This window comes from Pipistrellus hanaki (assembly GCF_964339955.1).
Source record: "Pipistrellus hanaki genome assembly, chromosome: 10".
NCBI classification, from domain to species: Eukaryota; Metazoa; Chordata; class Mammalia; order Chiroptera; family Vespertilionidae; genus Pipistrellus; species Pipistrellus hanaki.
Genome location: NC_140512.1, coordinates 26,487,815 through 26,504,393, shown reverse-complemented (window position 1 = coordinate 26,504,393; position 16,579 = coordinate 26,487,815).

Below are 16,579 nucleotides of genomic sequence, written 5' to 3'. Positions count from 1 at the left end.
TACCTAATTGTTTATATTTATGATTTTATATATATACATGTATGTATGTGTATACATTTATGTACATATATGTATACAGAAAAAGTTATAGAACTTTACAAAAAAATTCTAGATATTTCTACCTGATAAAACAAATAAATGAGCTGAAGCAAGAGAAAAAAAATTTTGCTTTTTATATTGTTTAAAATATGATATAATACATTTATTGGCATTATGGAAAACAAGATTGATAAGGAGAAATGGTAATTCTAATGGCATCCCTTTTGGAATTGCTAAAGAATTTTGTAATTGGTTTCCATATCACCCTTTGAAATAAGCACTACACACATTATAAGTAGTTATTGAAACAGAAATATTAAAAAATTACTTGTTTTGTTTTTTTGAAAAAAAAATCACCTTAACTATAGAAAGCAGACTATCCAAAAAATTAAACTACTATTAAATAATACTCTTTAAAAATTTCATGAACACAGAAAATGAAACAGACTGTAAATAATTTTCTAAGTCCTTCACTGTTCATTTGTGATTTTACAGATTGTAAGAGAGTTTGAATAAAGGTGAATAGAGGAATAAGGCCCAAGTTCTTCTGCAAACATATCAGGGAGATTATAAATATGAAGTTTACTATTCTTATTATAGATTGAAACCTGTCGCAGCTCACAGTCCACCCACATGAGTATTCCTGTATCTCCTGGACCACATGGACCAGTTCAGTGCTGCATCTGCATCCTTGGGGGATGCTGATGGGAAAGACTCCTTGTACACACCTACAGCCAGCCACCTGTGCCTCTCACTATTACCTGCCATGAATGCTTGGCGACCTCAAACCCTTCAGGACTTAGGATAGTTTGGTGAAAAAGTAAGTCTCCTGGCATTGTAAAATTTATTTGATTTCTTTCATAAGGACTGGGCAATTATAGGATCTAGTGTCAAACTTGTCTTAAACATCATTTTATGTAAGCCAAAATATATAAGGAGAGAGACAGCAACTTCCTTTAATTCATATAAAAACACTGCTGGGTGTTTGGGTTTTCGTATCTGTTGAGGATACTTTCTTTTAAAAATATTTTTATTGATTTCAAAAGGGAAGGGAGAAGGAGAGAAATATCAAAGATTAGAGATAATCATTAGTTGGCTGTCTCCTGCATGTCCCCCAAAAGTGGTCTATCCAGAATCCCTTGCATGTGCCCTGACTGGGAATCGAACTCTGACCTCCTGGTTCATAGGTTGATGCTCAACCATTGAGATATACCAGCCAGGCTGTAGAAGGTACTTTCAAACCCTTATCAGGAACTATAGTTTAGATTGCATACATTTTGGTATTACAATATTTCACTTTGCAGATTTTTCAGTATGAAAATATGGTGAGAAAGTACAATTTTATTTTCAATTTGACTACCCTGGAATTCCTTTCCAATTACTGTAGAATGAAAGGAAAAAGATGCTTAATTGTTTCTTCGATTTAATTATCAATGTTTATGTTAAGGAATTAGTGTAATAGTCCTGTTCCCTGATAACAAACAGGCTTTTGTTTTGTTTTCTCTTTGTTTAAGTCATGGTTCTAGATTGTACACCACCAAAACTGATTTGGACTGACTTATGCAAGGCCTCAGAATAAGCTGAATGTCTATCCCAGTAGAACCAAGTTCAGGATATTGGAAAGAATTAAAGAAGGCCAGAAAGTGGGGAACACAGTCAAGGTCATGCTGCCAGAAGAGTCAGAAGAGGGCTCAGTCCCTGTGCCTCTGCCACGGGACACTCTCCACCATCCCAGGTAACACATTGCTAACATGATAGGCTGCTGTATGTCACTTCACCATTGTGTTGACCCCTTAAGTTAAAGAAGTTCATAGTGGCTTCTAATTGGCTGAGTGAAGGCCATGTGTCTCCAGCTTTAAGTGAGGAAGGAAATGCGCCACCTGCTTGGTTTCCACGGTGGGAGATAGATCTCAACCTCCAACAGATACTTCATAACAAGGAATTCCTTCAACGTTGGAATGGCGATTGGATTCTGGGTAGCCAAACCAATGATTGTGGTAACTACAATCTTCTTTAAAAGAATACTGTACCTTTGGACTCACATTCCTAAATACATCATCAAGGCAATAATCACTCCATTCCCTAGACTCCCTTTCCAGCATTTTCTTCTCTTTTTTTCCTTTGAATTAATTATCCACTGACCACTCTCCAGTCCCACTTCACCTCTCCGATAGTTCTTTCTGCTGGTAATTACCCTTTCTTATTTCTATCTATATAAAAGTTATACCACCTCTTCAAAAAATCTTTCACGTTCCCAGATAATCTTTCCCATTGTGTGTGTGTGTGTGTGTGTGTGTGTGTGTGTGTTCCAATTTATAATACTTACCTTCTTCCCAATTTATATTTTAATTATTTGCATGCATTTTATCTCTCTCTCTAGATTCTAATCTCTTTTAAAACAGGGTATGACTTATTTTTCACATTTTCTACAAATATCTTTAACATAAGTATCAAATAAACGCTGAACTGGTGGTACAAATGCAGCTCTCAAAAGCAGATATAAAACACAATAATGCCAAAGCAGAAATTGGTGACAGAATTGCTGTGGAACAAAAGTTCAATGGTGATATAATAATAGACAAGATCTCTACTTTAAGAAAGTTCTGTGTAAACATAAATTTGAATTTGAGCAATCATATCTCTTTATACACTTACCTAAAAAAGTATTCATTTTTAAAAAGTCATGAGAACCTTAAAAATATAAGCTTGCTAGCAGTATTAAAATATCCCTTGCTTTGCAAAAGTATGTTATTTTAAAGATCTTTTGTATAAAGAAAGGCACATACATACATAAATATAAAGGATGAAATCATTTTTTTATCAAACTACTGTTTCCAAAAAAAAAATCCTCTCTCACTTTGTAAGCTACAAGTAAGCAAAAAGAAAAGAAAGAACTGACTTAGTATAATTCTACAAATGGTGACTGAAGAGTTTAGAAAAAGATCTCATAAAGAAGGTAAAAAAAAAGGATATTATTCAGCATGAAGTTTAAAGGTTGATTTGAGACAATTTAACAAAAATCTACAAATAATTGAAGGGCTTTCACACAGGGAATAATCACCAACTCCTCTCCAACTTCAATTTTTACCAGAACGAGAGAAAAATTATGTTTGATAAAAGGAGGAATTCTTGAGAGTAGAAATTATTTAATACTAAAATGGATAGTTAAGGAGAGTGTAAACTATTGTTACCTATGAAAGGGGTTTAAAATGTAGCTCAAAAAATACGACCTGCTTAGAGGTACAGAAATGCACTTTGAAAGTCTCTTTCAATCTCTAGGGTCAGAAGTTTCAAATTCATTTGTCTTTTAGAAAATGTTACCTCCCTAACCGGTTTGGCTCAGTGGATAGAGCGTCTGCCTGCGAACTGAAAGGTCCCGGGTTTGATGCTGGTCAAGGGTATGTACCTTGGTTTTGGGCACATCCCCAGTAGGGGCTGTGCAGAAGGCAGCTGATGGATGTTTCTAACTCTCAATCCATCTCCCTTTCTCTCTGTAAAAAAAATAAATAAAATTTAAAAAATTTTTAAAAAAGAAAATGTTACCAATTTTTGGATTCCCTGTTTTGCTTCTGAAAAACTGTGTTGAATGAATAATTTTAGGATCTGATTATATTCCAAATGCCTCTCATATCCATCTTAAAGTTCTGAAAACCACTCCAAGACCCTGGGGATTCCTGCAACAGAGAGGAGTTGTTAGGTCTGCTCCAACCATGAAGACAAGAGGCAAAACATTCCAGAGATGGAAGACATTGAGGATGCCTGGCCACGCTAGCAGTCAGCAGCTGTGCATTGCTGCAGGTTGCCCAGGACCAAACCAGAGTGGGTCGGACCTGCATTGTCACCATCTGTCCACCATCCAGATATTATTGCTGACATGTACACATAGGAACTATTTGACATTGAAACTGGGTCTCAGAACTGTTGAATATTGAAATTGGGACTCAAATGTTTTTTGTTATTATGTGTTTATTTCTAGTCTGCAGTTGCAAGATTTTTCAAAGAAAAGAAATGGAGAAAAAATAGTGATAGAGATAAAGAACCATTGAACAGACTGTCAAACTATAGCTGGAAGGTAAGGAAGGTTGTTAAAGAACCATTGAACAGACTGTCAAACTATAGCTGGAAGGTAAGGAAGGTTGTTAAAGAACCATTGAACAGACTGTCAAACTATAGCTGGAAGGTAAGGAAGGTTGTTGGGGGGGGACAGGAGGTACTGTAAGTGATCAACTGAAGGACTTGTCTGCATGCATTTGAACATAACCAATGAATACAAGACATGGTGGAGCAAGTGAAGGCATATGTGGGGGGTAGGGGAAGCTGGGGGAAGGTTGAGGGGGGGGACATATGTACTACTATTTGTAATGCTTCAAACAATAAAAAATAAATTGAAAAAATAAAGTTCTGCTATTTTGATGATTACTTTCTGTGATTTATTTGAATATTAAGCATAGGGGAAAGGTGAGTGAATGCATATGCAATATAAATTATGAAATATATTATAGTTTACTTTTTATATTGTAGTTTCTTGATAAAATAAGATAACTATAATATATTTCAAATATTATATTGCCTATGTTCTTGCTTACCATTTGCATAGGTTCTTCACACCCTCTTCATACCAAAGAGGATTCTAGTAAAGCATGACTCCTCCACTTCCATGGCTCTACCTTCTCCCATGCCCCAAAGCTGGTTTATATTTGGATCAAATAACCCCTTCTGTCTTTGTTGTTGCTTCCCAGAAGCTTAACTGTAACACTGATATAGATCAAGAAAATTAATAAAGGGTGAAATGTGTGAAAATAGCCATGACACAACTAGGCTCAAGGCTAACCATGTTACATCTTACATTAAAATTTATATTTATTTTCCACTATTTTCAGATTAGCAGAGGAAACTAACCAAGTATATTGAAAGTCTATCATTCTTTAAATGATTTTTTTCCTAAAAAAATCCATATGCAATAACAATGCATTCAAGTACATAAAGTTAGAGTTGTTACAATAATTTTATTGGTGGATCAGTCAGAAAAAGAAACAATAAAATATATGCAAAGAGAGGAGAGAGAGAGATAGAGAGATTTTAAGGAATTAGTTCACAAGATTGTGTGGACTAACAAATCTGTGTAGTTGATATTGTAATCTTGAGTCCCAAATTTGTAGGCAGGCAGGCTGGCTAATTAATGTATTATTGTCTTGAGGGCATAATTCCTTTTTCTTTAGGAAATATCACTTCCTCTTCTTAATGACTTCAACTAATTGGATAAGGCCCACTTATTTTAACAAAAGAAATATTATTTAGTTAAAAGTCAACTGATTGTAGGTACAGTTATATCTATAACATATCTTTACAGCAACTTTTTAAAAAAATATATTTTATTGATTTTTCTTACAGAGAGGAAGGGAGAGGGATAGAGAGCTAGAAACGTCGATAAGAGAAAAACATCGACCAGCTGCCTCTTGCACACCCCCTACTGGGGATGTGCCCACAACCAATGTACATGCCCTTGACCGGAATCTAACCTGGAACCTTTCAGTCCGCAGACCAACGCTCTACCGCAGAGCCAAACCGGTTTCGGCTCTTTACAACAACTTTTAATGTTTGACCAATCAGGCACAGAGCCTATCTAAATTGATTCATAAAATTTAACCATTACAACTGGGTTCCTTGTTCTTAAACTTAGGAAGTGAGAATTTTTATTGGTTTATTTAATCTGAAATCCCTGAATACCTTTAATAAACTCATCCTTGTTAATAGAAATAGACAATTTGAAAATAATATGATTTATTAAAGTCCTAATCCCCAGCACCTCAGAATGGGATTGTATTTGGACAGTCTTTTAAGAGTTAACTAAGTCAAAATGAGGTCATTTAGGTGGAGCTCTAATCTAAAATCACTGGTGTCCTTATAAAAAGAAAGAATTAACCCTAGCTGGTTTGACTCAGTGGATAGAGCATCAGCCTTCAGACTGAAGGGTCCCAAGTTTGATTCTGGTCAAGGATACATGCCTGGGTACCCACTAAGGGGGTGTGCAAGAGGCAGCCGATCAATGATTCTCTCTTATCACCAATGTCTCTCTCTCTCTCTCTCTCTCTCTCTCTCTCTCTCTCTCTTAATACATATAGGGAGATGATGATGGTTGAATGGATAGACTAATGGATGGATGGAAGGATAGATAGACAGATAGATAGATTCTCCTTCACCTCTTCAAACTAAATTCTATTACACTTTGGTTTTTGTTTGTTTTGAAATCGTTTTTAAAGGTTTATTTTATTAAATTTATTGGGTGATATTAATTAATAAGGTAATATACATTTAAAAGGAATTCTATAAAGGATTTTTGTGAGGACCTCTTGTAAATTTTTAGAGATCAACACAACATTATCAGTACTGTGAGAGTCCATTGAAATCACTTGCAAAGGTCTCCTTCTAAATGTGTGTGAAGTGCTTTCATTTACAACCTTAGAAAAGAAAACCTGCCAGAGCTTTATAAGAGTAAAATCCTCTCTTCTGTTCACTAAACCTAAACCATTGTAATGGTGTGGACCAAGACAAACACAAAATAGCACAATAATGCTTTGGGGAATAGATGCTTCATTAAAGATAATCCACTACAATATGACAAAACATAAAGTACTATTCTTTCTGTATCAACACAGATGAAGACTTTATTTTAAACCCACAGCAGATTGAATTTTGCAAGATGTTTTCTTTAAAATGCCTTGCTTAATCTAGAAATACATTAAAACACTCATCCACCAGCTGTGCGGGTTTCAGCTGTAGCAAATCAATGATTAGCTTCCTCCTGACAATATTTTCCTCCCACAAAATTTTTAAACTGACTGAAAGAGCATTAAAATTCAGAAATAGAAAATACAACTCCATTATTATTAAACTTTTCAAAGCTCTTTTACCTTTAAATCATTTAACAATGAACATATTAGAGAAAACTATTAATAATAGGAAACATTAATTAGGATAATTAGTATTAAATGTTTTGTTTTATTGAGATAAAACTCAAAACATATAATCCCAAAATCAAGTAAACAGGCAAAATTAATTGTAATTGCCTGCATTAACTCCATCACATAATTTCTTTACTCTCCTAGTAGTCTCAGAACTTGTCAGTAACTTAAAAGGCAAGTTGGCTATTGAAGACCAGTTTTTTTAAATACAAAAAAAATTACTTGAATTTTTGTTTTAGTCAAATGCAAGTAATTTTTTTTGTATTAAAAGCTAATTAAATTGACTAAAATAGATTTACATGAAAAAAAAAATACATTTATAAAGATCCAGGCAAGAGTTAGCAAACTAGGACTTATGAACAACTGCTTGTTTTTGTAAATCAAGTATTATCAGAACAGATACACACATTCATTTCCTTAACTCTCCTTGGAAGATTTCACTCAATGGCAAAGCTGAGTAGTTACTACAAAGACCTCAGAGCTTTCAAGACTAAAACATTTACTCTTACTCTCTGATTCTTTAAGAAAATGTTATTTAACTCCTGATATGAATAAAGTTTAAAACCACCTTTCATCCCAAGGTTTATAGTATGTTCTCCTAAGAACAGAAAAAAATTAAGAAAAGGACTAAAAAAAATGATGTGGTCTTTAAACTGAATCAATTATATTAAAATTAAGAGAAAAGAAAAAAAAATACCTATCTCAGCAGTTAGCATTTCACTTGTCCCTTTGCCAGACAAAGATATGGCAAGAGTTCTCTTCTTAGCCCTGAAGTACAATTTGTTGTTCATGCTTAGACCATTTTCATTAAAATATTGTATGTTCCCTTTTCACTTATGGTATCTCACACCTATTCTTATTTTCATTCGCATTATTTTGCATTTCCTAAAATTTGTAATTAATTAGTACCAAATAAAGGGAAACTTAATGAATTTTGATCCCTTCAAAGTCTAGGAGGTTAAAGGGTTCCTTCCCAACACACACACACACACACACACACACACACACACACACACACACACACACACACAAACACATTGTAACCTATGCTTCTGGCTGACCAATTATAAGATTGAAACTTCCCACAAACCTCTGCTTGGACTTCAGACACTAGTCACAAGTTTAGATCTCCACACCCTCCTTCTTGGTTGAAGAGCTGCAAAGGGCAAAATATGAAGAAAGGGTATGGAGCTTCCAGGTATGTCACTCTCTGTGAATTTCCATGTGTTCACAAACCTGAAAGCTCTCTAAACCCAGTCCTTTTGGGGTTTTACGGAGACTTCATTATATTGACATAATTGATTGAATCTTTGGCCGCTAACAACTAATTCATCCTTTAGCCTCTCTCCCATTCCTGAGATCAGGGGATGGGACTGAAAGTTTCAACCCTCTAATGATACAGCTGCTTCTGATGGTAGCCCACATCTTTAGATACAGCACAAAAGTCCCTCACTAATATAATAGAAGCCACCTTTTTATTACTTTCATCACTTAGGAAATTCCACGGGTTTTAGGAGCCATGTGGCAGAATCAGGGATGAAGACCAAGTATATGTTTCTTTTTATAAATTACAATATCACAGAGATAGACCAAATCACTTGACAGCCAACATATTTAGGTTAAACTTTTTCTTAGATAATTAATGGTCAAAATATATTTCCTTCTAGGATTCTACAAGCCTATATGGGGAGGCAGCCATAAGTAGTCTTGTAAACTAAATATGTCCTAATTGGTAAAGCCTCTTTAATTATGAAATCCTGTATATGCTGAGCACCAACTTCATCAATAAGATTTGAATTCTCTTCCAAATTTCAATTGAAAGAATATTACAACCAAGTACCTATTGGTATTATGAAATTTAAGATATCAGATAAATTACTGTCACACATTGGAAAAGTTTTCTATCTGACATTTGACAACAAAATTAAAAAACTGAAGCCCAGAGAAACAAATCCAAATTTACAAAAATCCCTAAGAGTAATTTTTTAGGGAAGTCTAGTTCTGTGGATTCTAAATTTTCCTGCACATCAGCACCTGGGAAACATATTGCAAAATAAAAGGTAGCATAGTGGGTCCTCCTTAAAAGATTTTGACTCATAAATTTAATGAATACCTCGTGCCACTTTGATACAGTGGAAACATGACAAATGTTTGGAAAGTGATGCATTGATACCAGTACAACATAATAAAAGAATTACAACCTAGGTAATCACCCCTCTCCCCGTAACTATCTTTTTTTGCAATCAATGTGGAAAAGAGATAGACCTCTAAAAGTCCAGAATTCTTTATTTTTACCTAGCTTTATCACTGTCAAGCCCTGTGATATTGGACAATTCTGTTGGATTGTGTATGCTTCTTGTTAACCTACCAATAAAAAGTCAAAGGCAGAAGCCACAAGCATTTATTTAAGATAAAGTTTATTTGAGATAAAAAAAAAATAAGACCAGAAGCCTAGATTCAGGCAGAAACTCAAATTATGTATAGATTTATGGGATAAAGGCAAGGAATTTTTATGAGAAAAGGAAAGGAAATAATTATATGAATAGGAGGAATTTCTATTGGTGCTAACAAGCTAGGTTATCCTTTAGCTATTCGCTGGTTACTGATTCTAAAGAATATCCCTAGTCCTCAATCCTTGTGGTCAAAATGGCTGCTTTCCTGTTGGCTTTACAAAAAGTTGTTTGTAAGACATTGTTGACTTGGCCCACTTCAAACATTCCAAAGTTTCAAGGATTAAAATGTCAAAGCAGCTCCACTGGATTGGCTACTCTGGTATTATTTTTAAAATAGCTCCACTCATGTCAGCTTTTCACATTCTGTTTTCCAACCTATTAAGTGATAAGGATACCTGCCTGTCTCTACCTCACAGAAATATGGGAGTATATGCCAACATATTTTGAAGAAAGTAACACAGGGACACCAGGGTCCATATGGCAAATTGGACACACGCACTTAACTCCACTCTCTTAAATGACAATCATGACATTAAAACTATTTTTAAAGGAATTATATGATTTAAAAAAGGGAATGGGAATGGTTAGTATGCCAACACAATTTAAGCAGAGGATAGACGGTAAGTGACTTAACGCACATGGGAAAGCCAAATCCAGAATGAACATAATGTGAAGTTGATATGTCACCCAATTTGTACAACAGAACCCTCAAAAGGTAGAGTGCAGGTAGAGGCAAAATTTGGGCTGTAAACAAATAAAAAAAATGGAATAGTTGAAAGTTTAATATGCATTTAGGTCCCAGAATGCAATTAACTGGACAACCACCAATCCTGTCTTCTTCAGCAGATAAATGAAGCTCTGTTTCCTGGAGAGAGCCAAAAAGAGGATCTTGGATTTGGGAGAGATGGGGCATGATTGACAGTGAAGTTACCATATAAACTCAGGGAGATTCAGGAAACATTTCATTTGAAATACTGGAAGTCCCTGCTCTGTTCTTATTCTTTAATATATTTTCACTGATTTCAGAGAGGAAGGGAGAAGGAGAGATGAAAACTTCAATGATGTGAGAGAATTATTGATCAGCTGCCTCCTGCACTTGCCCTACTAAGGGGTTGAGCCTACAACTGGAGCATATGTCCTGACTGAGATTCCAACGATGCTCCACCATTGAACTCCACCAGCCAGGATCCCTGTTCTGTTCTTTAACTCAGCTCCCTAAACACTGTCAGTCAAATTTATATAATCAAGGCTGGAAAATGGTTCTGTCTACTAAATCTGACCAGATTAAGGGGGGGGAGGGTGAACCCTCAATATATTCCCAGATTAAATGGCCAATAAAATACCCTATGGTTCATACACAATCTCCTAACCTCTGGAGTATACAGAGTTTATACGAGTAGTAAGCACAAACATCTGAGAAAAGCCTCTAACAAAAAGATAGAGAGCTAAACACAGAGCAAATACCACTAGGAAGAACCAGCATCTATACAGGAAGATGGAGAGCTTTAAAAACTGTAATGAGGTCCATAATCTATGTGTAAATGGAATTTGTTTATCTAATAATATTTCTGACTAACTGGCATCATAATTTCACAGACACAAATTTTAATTTCTGAACTGCAAAAACATTCTTCTCAAACTGTAATAAAATAACACCATTTACTATAATTTATCCCTTAATAAACCCAGCAGTATCTATATAGTTAATTATTCTACACAAGCACAAGATTATGCTGATTGATTAATAAAAACACCCCATAGAAAGTTGTAATCTGTCAGAATCAAGGCTAATTTCAATTGGACATGTATTTACTACACACACACACACACACACACACACACACACACACACATACACATAATATCCTCAATGAGATCTGTGTGCTTCTATGCTTGTCCATCTCCTACAATCTTTTTCAACACAGCAACCAGAGTGATCCTGCCACAATAAAATCCGAAATCATTTCACTGCTATGTGTAAAAACTTCCTATCTCATTCAGAGTAAAATCCAAAATTTTTATAGCAGACTACAAAGCGCCACCTCTCTCTGCCCACTCCCCTCTCTGATCACCCTCCTCCTCACTCACTCCTTTGCAGCCACTGGCTTCCTTGCTATGTCCTTAAGAGCACAAGGCCACACGGAGCCTTTGGACTGGCTGTCAGGCAGCTTGAACACTGTCCCCAAAGATACCCAAATAACTCATTCCTTCAACTAGGTCTTTGTTGAAAATGTCATCTTTTCAATAAAGTCTATCTTAACCTACCACTCTTCCAACAACATCAATTGATTCTACTCTCCTTTATTTTTTACACAGAACTTATTGTCATCTAATGTACTAGAACATTTAGTTATTAGTTATCTTAATTGTTATCTTTCTCTCTTTGCCAGACCTAAAGCCCCATTATATAAAGGCAATATATTTGTTTTGTTTATTTATGTATTACAAGTACATAATAATTTCTTTTGTAAAAATCCTGAGGACATATGTTTATTTATGTTTAGAGAGAGAGAAAGATGAGGTAAACATTGATCAGTTGTCCCCCTGTGCTCTCACCAGGAATGGAACCAAAGCCTAGGTATGTGCCCTGATGGGGAATTGAATCTGCAACCTTTTTGGTGAATGGGATGATGGTAATGAATGCTGGATGACTCTCAAATTTGCCCTGATACCCTCGCTGCCCTTTCAGCTTCTAATGGTATTGTGAAGCTCGTTGGGGGGTCCTTGGCTTCATGCTTCTGTCAGACTGACTCTGCATGAATCCATATTCTACATGACACTACAGTAGACACCATCAAAGAGCCCAAATGACATATCAGAGAGACATTTTAAAAGGATTGTTAAAGGTAAGATATTAATATATACATAAGAAGAGAGAATTCTATTGATGCACAGAAGTTCTATAGGAAGCCAACTAAACCAAAAATGTGTTCTAATATTTAAAACTCAAAAGTTAACCTCATGCAAAATACTAAAATTGAGAAAATGTGATAGAAAAACATGAGTGGGCCTGCTTTCACAGACAACAGCACATGTGTGAGCCAGATTACACAGTATATGGGGTAAACACACACACACACACACACACACACACACACACACACACACCCTTCCTACTCCTCTATTTTCAATGAATTAGATTCTGAAAAACTATTCATTAAGAAATGTCTTGTTTGTTAAATCTAAAGTAACAACAGTTTGCAAATACTGGGAAGCAGATTTGCTATGTTGCTGTGAGATTTGATTACACTGGAATAGTGAGAAGACTCTAACTATAGGAGATCCTATTCCTATTACACCTCTATATCACACAACAATGGAAGCAGAAACTTGTCTATGTATGCCCCATGAAAGATGATTTTCAGTTTCCTGGCCCATCATTTGTCCATCATATCATTCAAATACTATACAATTTTTCAGGACTAGGATGGTCATACCCTACTCTCATCACCCATTGCCAAGAGACAAATACCCCTGTCTCTTAAAGAAAGAACAACCATGCAAAGATGTTTAATCTAATGGGATGTCACGAAATGTAGCTAACCACACAAGCATATATGCGGTATGCTGAAAACAGAATAAATGGGCTACTGCACAGGGCCTCACCTGACAAAGCCCTGAGTGGTAGATTAAGTGAAATATAATCTTGAAGACTGGATTTCAGGAGAATACATACTTTTGAAAGAAAATTCTGTATGAATTTTAAACATGAAGAAAAATGGGAGGGAAAACACACACACACACACACACACACACACACACACACACACACACATATATATATATATATATATATATATATATATATATATATTTGAATAATTATTTTTAAAAGCAAAATTATCGATGGCTTAATTTCTAAAAATTTTAAAGATACAAATAATGTGTTCTTCAAGAAACAAAAGACACTGCCAAGAGCAGTGATCTAGGAGTGGCCATTAAGTAGGATCTCATTGCCAAAGAAAACTCAGAGGATCCAGGATGCTTAAAATTTTTTTTTAATGGATAGGGATGCAATATATGCTCCACATTATATATCATCAGGGAAATGTGAATTAAAACTATCATTAGATGCCACTACACACTTATTAGAATGGCCTAAATCTGGAACACTGACAACACCAAACGTTGTCAAAGATGGGAACAGCAGGAATTCTCTTTCATTGCGGATGTGAATGCAGATGGTATAACCATGTTGGATGTCCACACGAAAACTTCACATGGATTGTTTATTGCAGCTTTGTTCATAACTGCCAAAGCTTGGAAGCAACCAAGAAGTCTTCCAGTAGGTGAATGGATAATGGGTAATGTAGTAAATTCAGACAATGGAATATTATCCAGAGCTAAAAAGAAATTAGCCATCAAGCCATGAAAGACCAACAAAACTTAGATATATATTACTAAGTGAAAGAAGCCATTCTGAAAAGACCTGTATGATTTAACCTATATGACATTTGGAAAAAACAAAACTATGGAGACAAAACCATCAGAGGCTGCCAGAGATTGGGGCCAGTGGGAAGGATGAGTAGGCGGGCCGAGCACAGAGGATGTTTAGAGTGGTGAAAATACTCTGTAGCATACTATAATGGTAGATATTTGCACATTATATACACTCAGAGCGTACAGCACCGAGAATGAGCTATATGGCCAACCACAGACGCTATATCATTGTGGTGTGTCAGTACAGGTTCATCAATTGCAACAAATCTACCACTCTTGCTGATCATGGGGAGGCTACTGCATGTGTGGGCAGTGGAATATTTGGGAAATCACTTTACCTTCCCTTCAATTTTGCTATGAATCTAAAACAGCTCTTAAAAAATAGCTTTTATTTAAAAAAAATGTAGACAGAAGTTTAAAAAATCCAGTAGAACCAATAAGTCTAAATGTCTACAAAATTCACATATTTTTAAAATAAAGTTACAATGTAAGGAATTTTTTTAAAAAAGAATATAGTATACCAACAGCCTTAAGTAAGGATAGGCTTCTCAGCCAAAAACTGCCTCACAGCAAGCACTCCGGGTGGTGGGCTATGGACTCTTTCGTTCTCCTTCCGTAAGCTGCACTTTCTCTCTTGGGTCAGGAACCACCTGTATGTGCATGGAACACAGGGGAACCAGAAAGCCTAAAATGGAGTCTTAGCTGAGTTGCTTGTTTGCTTTTTAATTTTGCTGGTTATGGAGACATACTCCTACCACATAATCAGCCTCAACAGGGGAGCCCTCCCTGAGTCGCAATGAGACCAAGTGCAAACCATCAGTCTCACTGTGATTAACAAACAATGTTAACAAGATGATAAGAACCACCCCTCAAACTCCTGATCAAAGTAATACTTAGTCTGTGTATTTTATGACCTGACCAGGAATCAGTGTAGTCTAGACACAGTTTTACATCAGTAGGACACCTTAGGCTAATTCCAGACCTACTGATTTAGCCCTCATAGGACAAGTAATTTCTTTGGTGAAGAACACATTAAGGATATTGATCAGTAGAGTGATTTTACTCTTCTTTCCATACTTTGCTACTGCTTAGAGCTTGAGTGCTTTGAGGAAGTATCTTCCTTCAGAGACTGTGGACATGTGCATTAGCAAATACCATCTACTCTAAGTGAAACTGGAAATTAATTGTCATGAATAAAACTCATGCACAATTGTCATGAAAAATATTGCCAGTAGAAGGCAAAACTCCTCTGTACTTGGTGACCTCAGAATAATTAAAAACAAGAAGAGAGAACCAAATCCCATTTGATCAACATTTAACTTCAGTCTTCTCCTCAGAAACAAAAATCATTCCAAGCACATCAATGGAGCCTGGAAGCACTTCACAGCAGATCATTTAAACAGAATGAGATGAGGAATTTCTAAAAAGCTTATTCGCTCCAAACACTCAGCAGCTGAACATAAGAACAATTAAGTACCATTCAAAACTCTGGCACTGCCACGTCTCAATTCTTTCTTCATCCATAAACCAAAAGCTCAAATTTAAAGCTATAAATAATGCCCTGGCTGGTTTGGCTCAGTGGATAGAGCCTGTGGACTAAAGGGTCCCATGTTCGATTCTGGTCAGGGGCACTGTGGGCTTGATCCCTATGGGGGTGGGTGGGCATGTAGGAAGTAGCCAATCGATGATTCTCTATAACCATTGATGTTTTTATCTCTCTTCTTCTCCCTTCCTCTCTGAAATCAATAAAAATATATTTAAAGCTGTAAATAGTATTTGTATAACTAGAGGCCAGGTGCATGACATTCATGCATGGGAGGGGATTGTCCCTCAGCACCCTCTCCAATTTGAAACCCCTCGAGGGATGTCCAAATGCCTGTTTTAGGCCCAATCCCAGTGGACATCCCTCTCACAAACTGGCAGTTGGACATCTCTCTCACAATCTGGGACTGCTGGCTCCTAACTGCTTGCTTACCTGCCTGCCTGATTGCCTCTAACCACTTCTGCCTGCCAGCCTGATCACCCCCTAACCACTCCCCTGCAAGCCTGATCACCCCCAACTGTCCTCCCCCGCTGGCCTGATCACCCCTAACTTCCCTTCCCTATAGGCCATCGTGTGGCAGCCATCTTGTGATGATGTGAGGGCATCATGCAAGGTCCCAAGGACCATCTAGGCTTTTATTAGTATGATAAGGCTGCACAGTGAGGAGTACTATATGTCCCTATCTTCACCTCAGGGATATAGGGGCAGTTCAGAAGGAAGAGAAATTAAAGCTGAGTAGGAAATAATAACAAAGGGGGTAAATAAAGGCTAACCTACTTCTTACCTGGTGAATTCCCCCTACAATTTAGAGCTGAGGGCTGAAGATGAAGTGATCATCAATTTAGCCAACCTCAACAGAATGGACTTTTGAGCCAGTTGATAGGCATATATTGAACAGGTAACAAGTGCCGCACTGTCTTCTCCTTGGCTCTCATGGGGTCTGTCTGCCAACAGCAGTGCCATCCAGGACGTTAGCTTGTCCTGTGCTTGTCTTGCACTTCAAACATCATGAGTTTGTGTCACTGTTAAAACACTAGTTTCAACCTGGGTCTCATATTGAATGAAATCCTGGTTTGGTTTATAAAATATGTTGATAGTTTACTGTAGCTGTTTTAGAAAACTTAAAGCTGGTTTGTGATTTA